Here is a 9,979-nt window from a genome sequence, read left to right as displayed (position 1 = left end):
TGCGTGTGTACTGATGGAAAGCCCTAGTTTGAAATGCGGGCTGAATGCTGAGGGAACATGGCGTGTTGGTGGGGGGAGGGAGTGGGTTCAAAAAGGTCGCCACCCTCGGCAGATGTTTCATTGAACACCCCCAGAGGGTTTAATGCTAACTTGTGGGCAACCACTTTCCCTCTCTGTCTTTGTGTCTCTCTATGTGATAAGACCAGAAGTAATCATGCATGGTGTTGACAACACCCTGGATTTACTTAGCATTTACCCCACAAGCTTCCACTTTGCACACAGGATGTTGCCTCTGGGGTGCTGAGTTTAGAAACTTTCATGCAATAAGAATGAAGAGATAGCACGGCAGCCATAAACCTGCTGCTCAGCTGGAAGACAGCACCCAAACCTTTGGGCCCCAGCCTTTGCAGACAGAACCACTGGATGCTCTGTGAGCATGATGATGGCCTGATATGAGCTGTGACCAGACATCACTTAGAAATGTATATGAAAAACTATTTGAGGATACAGTTGAGGCCCATAATTCATGCCAAGACTGCAACTAATCAGTGCATTTAAATCTGTTATTTCATCTCCAGCTTCTTATAGTTGCTCCACCTTGTTCCCATTGATCTTTCCTAACTTTAAAATTACAGCTAGGCTAATAAAGTGTAAAGGGACTCAGAGATTGTACATTTTGTCTAAAGAATATACAAAAGTGGATTTTGTCCACACTTATTGCATATTATCTGGATATTTTGTATATTATTTTGTAATGTGTGACCTTTTTCTTAGTCTGTTATTGTTGTTTGTATTCATTGTTGCAACTTGTTTTTTCATGCTGCCTTCTTAGCCATGGTCTCTCTCTTGAAAAGTATGTTTAAACCTAGTTTGAGGTGATGAAAAGCCAAGTCGATTCAAATGTACTGAGTACTATAAAACCAACTGTTGGCAAAAGTGCTTCACAGGAACATTCAGAAAAATGCAACAAAATGAAAATTAATGAATTCAAAATAAATAACTCAATAACTGTATTAGACCAAATTATAGAGGTAAAAGAAAAAAAACCTATTGTAAATAAGCTTATTTTTGTGGCAAGCCAAGTCAGATACCTGTAGATATCAGCAATTATCATCATCATTATGATCATTATGATTAGTCATGTGAATGATTACATTAGCATTAAGCTGTTTTATGATAATAATTCCTTTGAGCATACAAGTAAGGAAGTGAAGTCCATTTTATTGTCAAGATGGGCTCATGGTCACATTGTTACAACAACACTGCCATCTAGTGGTTGGATACTTACAAAATGGAGAGACACCACTGGGGGCACTAAGTGCACAAGAAGCCATGCCTGTAGGAAAAGGCCTTGCTAGCAGAGATAACCAACTTTATCACAAGTAAGCTTACTGTTGGTTCATCTGTAATGTACAGATATTTGCAAAAAGGGCCCACTTGTTCACAGGTAACAAAAAAATAAAAAATAGAAAAGTCAGTGTCAGTCAGACACCTGCTTTCCAGAGTCCATGTGGAGGTATTGCATCGAACAGGATTACTCAGTTAGCTAGGTAACTTCTAAAACAGCATGCAACAACATCTCTGAACATTTGTTAATGAATAGCAATAATAAGTGCTTCTGACTAATTGTGGTCAAAGAGGGTTTAATTACAGTACAAAAGCAATGGTTAAAAAAAAACTACAACTTTCCTTTCCACATATGGCCCAAAACTGTCTGTAGTTACAGAAGTTACCCCAAAATGTCAAAAAAGTCATTTAACTACTTGAATCGCGATGCAAATATTAATGTAGTTCACCATCCAGCAAGCTACTGCAAAATGTAGTTAAACTACCAGTTTAATTGCATGAAGTTCATTCAGGTAGTTACAACAGGCCTGGGTTATGCACCTAAACTAGCTGCTGTATAATCTTATCGTTACATGATCAAATAGAGACTTGGTACTGGATAACACCAACATACATATAATCCAGAAATCATCACCACATATATATATATATATGACAAAAATACCAATGGAAATGAGGTATTATTAAATTAATTGTGAAGTTTTGTATAGTTTATGGAGAGCTACCATACATTTTATAACATATTTTGTTATAGATTGCTACTGGCTATTATAAAAACAGATAAGAAAAACATGATGGAGATGGGTTTGCCTTTTCAAAGGCACATATAGCAAATGGCAAATGGAGTTTTTCTTTGAACACAAACATATTTCTATGGTAGCAATCAATCAAGGGACTGTTTTCTGTCCAACATATAGTTGGAAGGCCCATTCACCCCATGGGCCCCAGTGCAACCACCCTGCCTGCACTGTCTATATTTATGCCCCTGAGTTCACTACTCCCCAACACTGCTTAACTGACTGTTCTCACAGAAAACATGTTTATATGTCTAACACAGGTGTAATAAATAACATCTATTGTGTTGTGTTTTTTTGGTGTGCCGGATCGAGTGCCCTGGAATTTTACCATGGCTTATTCATGCTTCCATGAGATGCCCTGTGCTTCTCCTCCTATGAGAAGTCAAAATGTTTGCGCTAATACAACTACAGAATATAACAGATTCCAGAGTTCATCTGTTGGTAGCCTTTATCAATAGTAGTGGATAAAAATACATTAGTATCAGTGTTATTAGGGATTTTGTTAAGGGATCCACCAGTGATGTGATTTAAAGCCAAACAGATGTTATTTTTAATTGAGTTTCTTACAAGATTTTATGCCCAGTCTCTTTGTACAGCCAACAAACTAAACCTATATACTTTTATTTTAATATTAGTAAATTGTAGTTCAAAGTATTCTGTTCTGCCATAATTATTCAGTAGGACCGGCTTGTGTACGTGCAGTTTCTTCATGGTTTATAAGTCCAAAATTACACAGTCTGGACTCAAACATGCTGTAAAGGACCATTTACACACTTGGTATTTTTCACCTCATTTATAGTTAATCACCTTTAGCTAATGTTTCTGTTGACCACTTTCCAAAGTGGACCAGAGATTTTGAGATCTCTAAAACACAGTCAGCAGTTTGTTTCCACACAGCATCACACTGCAGAGAGCGCTGCTATAACGTAATATATCTCAATGAACATGTTTTGTTTAAGTTACATAACTGGTGTGTAGTGACGCAGAGCAAAGTTTTCAAGTCCATCTGTGCTCTCAGCTGTGTTTCCACACTATGATAACTTGGCATGATATCAAGTTTACAATAATGGAAGACATCACATTCACTGGGCCTGTTTATCCTACATGAACCACCAGTGTTAACTCTGGTGATACTTAAGGATAATAAACATATTTAAATGTTGGATTAATGTCATTTACTCTAGATAAGAGCATCTAAAGTGCACATAAATGTGCAGCGTGTGTAAAAAAAGGTATCTGATAATGTTCATTAAAAGCTCAATCTGTACTTTTGTTGTAGATTTGGATTGTGTAAAATGCAGGTATATTTGTATATATACCTGAAGATTTTAATTTCATGATGAAAGCATTTCATTGTCTTCGACATTATAGGCATGATTTACTGACACTGAAACGAAAAAACAATAACAACAAAGCCTTGAAAGGTCCAGTCAGTAGGATTTAGGGGCATCTTTTGGTAGAAATAACATGCAATATTCAAAATGTGTTTTTTATTAATTGAGAATGAACTTAAAATAAAAATCAGTGTTTTTTGTTATGTTAGAATGAGCCATTTATATCTAACGAGGCAGCTGTGGCTCAGAAGGTACAGCGAGTCGTCCACTAATCGGAGGACCAGTGGTTCGATCCCTAGCTCCTCTAGTCAGCATGTCGAAGAATTCTTGAGCAGGATACTGAGCCTGAAATAGCTCCTGATGGCGATTTGTGTGTGATTGTGTTAAAAAAAAATCTGAGTAGCAGTTAGCACCTTGTATGGTAAGTCAGATGACTAGAAAGGCGCTATACAAGTGCAGGTCCATTTACCATTGCATTGGGCATCTAATAGACTTATAAACCATTAATGACTGTTTTTATTGTTGTCTAGTGTTATTTATGAAGAGACCTGTCAATCAATCAGATTAGGAGTCACAGCAGTTTCTATTCTGGTGTTCTCAAGCTAAGGTCATAGGGTGACTTCGATTTGCATATCAGAGTATGTTCCTTTAAGGAAAAGTCAGAGCAAAGAAAAAAAAAAAAAAAATCACATAAAATTTCAGATTCACCACTAGGGGGTGCACAAGGACCTTCACTGTCACTGTCAGGTTCTAGTCAGCACTCACAAAGTCACAAACTGCTGAAACCAAGTTTTTTTTTAAAGATCTTAAGCTATAACTGCTTCAAGTCCTGTCCCAGATACCAAAAACCTGACTGGCTCCTTTCATTGTAGGAGGAGTCATGGACTGATTACCTGACGGGCCTACCAGAAACAGGCCCAGGGGCCCAAAGTGTCAGGGGCCACTCTGGCCTTCAGTTGTGAAATGTATCAAATTAACTAGTATTAACCAGGATGATCACAAAGAGATGCAAAGAACTTCAATGAGACATAAAACAACTACAAAGAGACACAAAATGACCAAAGAAGACACAAAGATACCTCAATGAGACACAAAATGACTTCAAAGAGACACTTAACGACTACAAAGAGATGCAAAGAAATGCAAAGAGACATAAAACGACGTCAAAGGAAAACAAAAGGACCAGTTAAAACACAAATATACTTCAAAGGGACACAAAATAACTTCAAAGAGACACTAAACGACTACAAAGCAAAACAATCCAACCAAAAAAAGATATAAATCTACCCCTATAACATACAAAATGACCTCAAAGACACACAAAAGGATTACAAAGCATCACAAAACAACCACAAGGGCACACAAAATTACCACAAAGAGACACAAAACCACAAAAAGATGCTGACAACTACAAAGAGATGTGAAACATAAACAAAAAAAGCAAAGCCAGCACAAAGTCTGTGTCCTGCTCCTATGTAGGAGAGGTGGCGGGGCCTTTCTGTGCCCAGGGGCCCATTGTCTCATAATCCACCCGTGAAAGCAGTGTCTTGAATCTGAGGTCTTCCTGGCTCAACTATAAAAGGAGAGTGAGTGCAGCTACATGAGATCCTTACGTCATATCAGCAGCTTTTACCACTTGTTTCGGGTTTACCAGATTTGCTCAAAAGTCTGCGCTTTTCCTCTGATCCAACCCATCACCAGATGGCGATCGGTTGACAGCTTGGCCTTTTCGTTCACCCGAGTGCACAGGTCTGATAAAACAACTCCAAATTCAACATCATCCTTTCGCCCAAGCTGTCTGATACCGCGAGCCCGCTTGTGAGTTTAACAGGATGTTTAGCTTGAACAATCCGTGGCTCGCACAGATGTCCAATCACAACAAACCATGTTCGGAACTGGACCTCTGTTTCTCTTGGTCTCTCTCCTCAGTGTTTCCTAGTAGTTTCCAGCATGGGTAATGAAGGCTGCTGAGCACTCCAAAACCCTGCTAGGTTGTTACACTCTCCAGATGGAGGTGTTTGATTGCACAGAGGCTAGATGTGACCCCAGCCTGTCAATCTCTTTAAAAGATCTGGATCCTTCCCCCTTCCACATTTAGATGGCTGGTTTCCCAATAAACACCATACCCTCACTGCTCACTCTCGCCTCGCTTACTTCATGGGGCTTCAGAAGTTTCAAGTGAGTCAGAGCCAGGATACAGAACTGTTCCTGTTTCAAGTGGCTAAATTCAGGTACCTTATTGCTTGTTAATCTTTGGTGTACAGAGCAAAGCGGGAAAAACAGCTGATATCTGCAAACAGAGACAAGTATAGCTCTTAATGCATATCATTGACACCATCACAAACATAGTGTTTATGGTCATCTCTGATATATCTTCTTCATTTCCTCAGGAAACTCTCCCCGAGTAGCTTGCTTTTTGACTTTTCCGAGCTTACAGTTTTTAATTGAAGTAATTTTGCAGAAGTGAAATAGTGTGGCAGCTGACTGCATTTGTGGTGAAATAATAAGAGGAAGACAAATGACCACTTGGATTAGATTTTCTATAAATCTGTCAGCTGTATTTGTGTAGATTCTTGTGGACAAGCTACTTTTGTTGCTACATCACCATGTGGCTTCACAATTGTAAAGTTTGCTTTCAGATTTAGCCTCAATTATGAAATCCACTAAAAATATTCAAAATATGGACCAAAGACACACATTAGTTAGCACAAATATACCACAACCACTATTGAAAACACACACCCACATCTCTGACAAGGACACAAACACACTCATGCAAACAACAGTAGATCTCCAGATTTGGTTGTAATAACTCAGTGTCAAGTTTCCTCCTGTTTCAATGTATCACATGTGTCACAATGCTTGAGTTACAAAGTAAACAGTCCATGAGACTTTAGCTCTTCATAGCAAATGGGTGTTTACTGTGTACCTGCATAGTTGGGCACCGTGAAACCATGTTGTTTTCCTTGGGAAAGCAGCAGAACAGCAGCTTTAACATCTTACTTTGTCCATTCGGAGGTTTATAGCAAATATGACAAAAACTTTTTTTTCATATCCAGACGGTAGTAGATAAGGCAAATAAAAGATAAAATATCATGCTCTTCTGCCTCCTTATAGTGCTCCTAATGGCTTTTGGAAAGATTATGAAAACAACCAATCAGAGCCCAGGAGTGTTTCATTGCAAAATTATAAAGTTTGCTTCAGCCAGTGGGCATTGCTTCGCTTTGGGTCAACTGTGTTCAACATTGCAGCCAGGTCACAACTTTCTTATTTTACAGCTAAACAGTGCACTGAAATATGCTAATGAAAACATCTGAGCACGCAACAACCTCCAAGGCTGAAAAATAAAGCCAAACTGCAGTTCCTCAAATGGCCACTTGAGGCTGCCTCTAGAAGTGAGTCAATCCCCATAGACCCCCATGTTAAAATGCCCAACTTCACAGCAGAAAAAAAACGTTCACAGCTTGGTGCAAAAAACTGTTGAAGTCTCTGTATCTAATTTAAATTTTCATGACAACTGTACAGGGGTGAATTTTTATATAACTTACCCGTTTACATTTTACTAAGACTTAAAGTTACACAAATCTAAGGGTGGGGAAGCTTGAGTAACAGGCTGACTGCGAGGCGTCACTAAGGTCTAGGAGTGAGATCCATGGCAGCCAAAATGCTGAACTCGAGGCTTTAAATCCGTAGCCCACAGACCGATGGGTGACTTAAAGGTAGCTACACTCAATGTTTTATAGAGTGTGTATCTGAAGCGAGAAACAGGCAATGCAGTGACAAAATCTTGATTCATATTGGATCAGCGCTGCCTAGTTTGACAGTTTGACTGAGGTTCATGAGAAGTGATTAGCACGATTAACAGCTGCTTTCTCTTAAAGTGACCTGTGATTGGCCAAAGTCCCCCATCAAGAGCTAGATTTTTTTAAAGCCTGAAAACAAAGCCTAGCAGAGGTGCAAATGTCTGATGTTCTCTCAGAAGAAACTGAATGACAACATGCTAAAAGTTTACTATGGGATTTTTGCCTAGTGACGGCAAAATTAAATTGTCTACCCCAGCTTTAAGGTGTATGCAATTTCAGTTATTAATGGCTACAAAAGAAGGCACTGCACGGTACCCCTGTCCCTCTCTACTCAACTACTTCAAAACTGTCTGTTGCTGCTCAAAATGTATAGGCTGTCCAAACCAAACAAACATTGGTCCTATCATATAACTGCCTGCAGCCCTGCTGACTCCTACTTGCTCAATGTCTTCCAACCCCCTGACACAGTCATCTCTCAATCAAATCTCCCTCAGCTTGTCGGAAGTCTCTAGAACCCAAAACATGGCTCTTGTATTTGTTTTTTCAAAAGTTAGCAAACTAAAAATATAAGAAATTGCTAGGTCTGACAGGGTGCCACCCACAAAAGTGAAGAGATACAAAACAATTACCCAGGATTGTGGAAAATAATTCATCAGGGGGGTTTGAACTTAATTAGAAAACACACATGGGGTGCAAACATAAGCTTCTTTATATAATTCTGTGCAGATATGGGAATAGTTGGTAAAAGCCTCTACAGTGAATGGTTCAGGCCAATAAATACTGAACTCAAGGGTTGCACACTCATGACTCTAGTTTATTGACTTTAACTCCACCTTGAACAGCATCATGCCATACCAGTTCAAAGGCAAACTTTCCTAACTTGTTGTTGACTTGTTCCTGATTAAAGCAGGGTTTGTATAGCAGAGTTCTTATTTGTCTGACTCCCATGCAGTTGATGCAACTTGAAACTAACTCAAAGCTGTGGACATGTTATTGCATGAACCCAGACATGCCATTTAAGATTTATGGATCCACCACTGCAACCTTTCACTCGAATTAAAACACCTATTCAAATGGAAAAGATATGTTCATCCTGCAGTGCCAGAGAGTACATTTCACAATCATTCGAAAGTGTACCAGTAAATTTAACAAATGATGTCGTCACAGAACACAGTTGAGTGATAAACTGTAAGACCACACCTACAACGTACATGATGAATCACCAGGTAAATAGGCTTTTAAATCAGATCACTTGGACACACAATTAAAAACACAATAAAAAATTTGATGTCAGCAAAATTCTTCATCGTCCATTATATGGTCATTCACATATATCCACATGGATCAGTATGACAGTGCTGTTTATTAAAAAAAAAAACAATTCAAAAGGACATTCCCAACACACTATGTTGTCTGTATGTTTAAACTGTGCAAGTGTACTCATGTAATGCATTTTAGAAGTAGAATAATGGTGCTAAAGTATGATTGTTCAGCAGTGCCATTGTTTCTACGAAGAAAACATTTCTATTGTACCCTCACACATTACTGAAAATTATCCTTTGCTCCTGTGTATCTTACAAATTAAATAGCAAATTAGACAGTCACATTATTGCTTCTGAAAGAGTAGACTGATGCCAAGTTTAGAGTCTGCCAATGATTAGGATCACTGCACATATTAAATCAGGACTAATGACTGATTGATCCTAATCTTCCAAATCATGTCAAGTAGAGCTCCTCGACATGGCTGAAACTTCATGGTCAGGGCTAACGTTGCTGGATGGTGTCAGATTATAGCCGAGGATTGGATTATGACTGCTAATCCAATTATACATGTTGTGCTTTAATCGGCTGTCAAACTGGTCTCATTCTAAGGATAACCCTGCGGAGAGAGTGAATCCATATAGACCTATTATAGCAGCCTGAAATTTGGATGTTTGGCAACAAAAAACTTGTATCAAATATCCTATAAATTGTGACTAATAATTTGATAGGAATACTATTTTATTTTCATCTCAAAGAGGCTATAAAACAGACATATACTTTTGAAAAAGAAACCCCTGAAGATTTATGGGGTAGTATATGTATAGAACAATAACAAATGAGCCATATGGTAAATCACACAAGACAAAAATATTGTAAAACATACAGATACTAAGTGTTTTGACAGCCTTTAGGTTCGTCAAATAAGAAAGTGGTTTCACATATTGCTCAATATCCTCCAAGAAAAAAAAAACACTATGCATTTTTTATTGCTAAATTTACATTTGTGAAAAAAATCATTATCACGTTATAAAAAATATGTCTTTTTTAAGAAATCAAATACCATATTTTTCTATGATAATGTAAAGTATTTGAAGAAGTGATAGGTCTTGCCATGATTTTTCTTGGTGTGAAAACAATGTCAAGATTGTAAAACTGTTTATAAATGTACATCATAGAAAAAGCAAAATGTGTTTATGTATTTTGTATATGTATTTTTTTATTTCTGCATGTAGTGATTGTCAGGGTAATACTTATGAATATTGTTTAAGGGCACATCGTTATAGACTTATTCACGTTTAGGTTTATGTGGAAGCATCCAGAAGTTCTACCTAAATAAGCATGCACTTACAGAGTTGTTGGTATGTAGCTTGTGACATCAGACCGTAGGCATCAGACATAGTGGTCCAGCAACCGGAAATGGAAAAAAAACAACCGA

The sequence above is a fragment of the Epinephelus lanceolatus genome, chromosome 19 (assembly GCF_041903045.1).
Source record: "Epinephelus lanceolatus isolate andai-2023 chromosome 19, ASM4190304v1, whole genome shotgun sequence".
NCBI lineage: Eukaryota > Metazoa > Chordata > Actinopteri > Perciformes > Serranidae > Epinephelus > Epinephelus lanceolatus.
This window is presented reverse-complemented; position numbering follows the sequence as displayed.